General features: G+C 42.5%; 1 pseudogene; it reads right to left on the bottom strand.

The window, feature by feature from the left end:
• Window positions 1–223: 223 nt before the first annotated feature.
• Window positions 224–1,118, bottom strand: LOC105729866 (heterogeneous nuclear ribonucleoproteins C1/C2-like; annotated as a pseudogene).
• Window positions 1,119–1,399: the final 281 nt, after the last annotated feature.

The raw sequence follows: 1,399 nt of genomic DNA, 5'->3' as shown, positions 1-1,399 counted from the left end.
TACAGGGTAAGACTTAACAAAACTACTAGGAGCATCAAAGGAAGTGAAAATGGGACTAGGCACAGGGAAATATGAATTAATGAATGTGGGAAGGACAAGGATGGGGAGAACAGTGAGCACATGTTGAAGATACTAGGGGAGAGGATATGGTAATAAATTTGATTTTAGACAAGTGCCTAGGTAAAGAAATAATGGGATAAGATTTCTAAATCCCACTATGTGCTTAAGAGTCATCCTTACCATTGATGCTGTCCCTGTCATCCTCTCCTTCCTCGGCCTCTTTTTCATCATCGTTGATCAGCTCTAGCTGGTCATCCCCGACCTTCACTATCATCATCATCCAGTAGGTCCTTCTCCTCAGCAGAGTCATTTGCACCCCCCTCAGACTCCATCTTCACATTAATCTCATCTTTCTTCACGGAGCTGCTGCTCTGCTCCTCTTCTGACTTATCATTCTTCATCTCTACTGCTTGTTTGCTCTGTTCCTTTTTAAAATTTTCCAGGTTTTCCAGGAGAGAATCCACTTTTTGTTTTATCTGGGTCAACTCCTTTTTAATGGCCTGAAGGTCATCTCCTTTCAACCTTCCAGACTTGGAAGATCCCTGCCGTCCACTCTTAGAATTGAAGCCACTTTTGCCCCTTCGTGAAGTGTTTCCTGATACACGCTGATGTTTTAAGGGCACTACAGCCCGAGCAATAGGAGGAGGAGGAGGTACACGTGCTGGGTAACTATACATCCTATCATAATAATCCCATTGAAAGTCATAGTCCAAGTCAAAAGAGGAGCCGTATATCTCTGCTATAGATCACTTCACACCTGCTTTTCCTCGGTTCACTTTTGGCTCTGCAGCCAGGTTAATATCTAAAACCTGGCTAGCAATCATTCTGCTATCCTCTCCTGCTACAGCAGCCCGGGCATTTCTCTCATTAACATATTGAATAAAGGCAAAGCCCTTATGAACAGAGCAGTCCACAGTTTTGCTATACTTCGAAAATATTGCCTCCACATCAGATTTCTTGACTACAAGAGTGCTGAGATTCCCAATGAACACAGAGGAGTTCATGTAGTGAGGATCTGTCTTGACGGTAACATCGCTGGCCATTGTGTTTGATGCTGAGGTTTCTCACAAAGCTGAAATGTAGCTGAAGATCAAAAAATCTCACAGGAGTGGGGACGGAGAAGAGATTCGATTCTGAATCTCCTAGTCCCAGGTTCTATGTCAAGAAGCAGACTGCTGCTCGAGGTCAGCAACACGGCCACAACTGCTCAGTCTTTGTCTCTTCACAAAATTATTTTATAATCTTATTTTTAGAATTGTCTATTAATGTTCTTAGCCCACTATTTGACGGGATTATTTGTTTTTTTCTTACTGATTTATTTGAGTTCGTTGTACATTCT

This window comes from Aotus nancymaae, unplaced genomic scaffold, assembly GCF_030222135.1.
Source record: "Aotus nancymaae isolate 86718 unplaced genomic scaffold, 86718_ANA_hifiasm-v0.15.2.pri h1tg000004l, whole genome shotgun sequence".
Lineage (NCBI taxonomy): Eukaryota > Metazoa > Chordata > Mammalia > Primates > Aotidae > Aotus > Aotus nancymaae.
The sequence above is the reverse complement of the archived record's forward strand: the minus strand, read 5'-3'. Positions and strand labels throughout refer to the sequence as shown.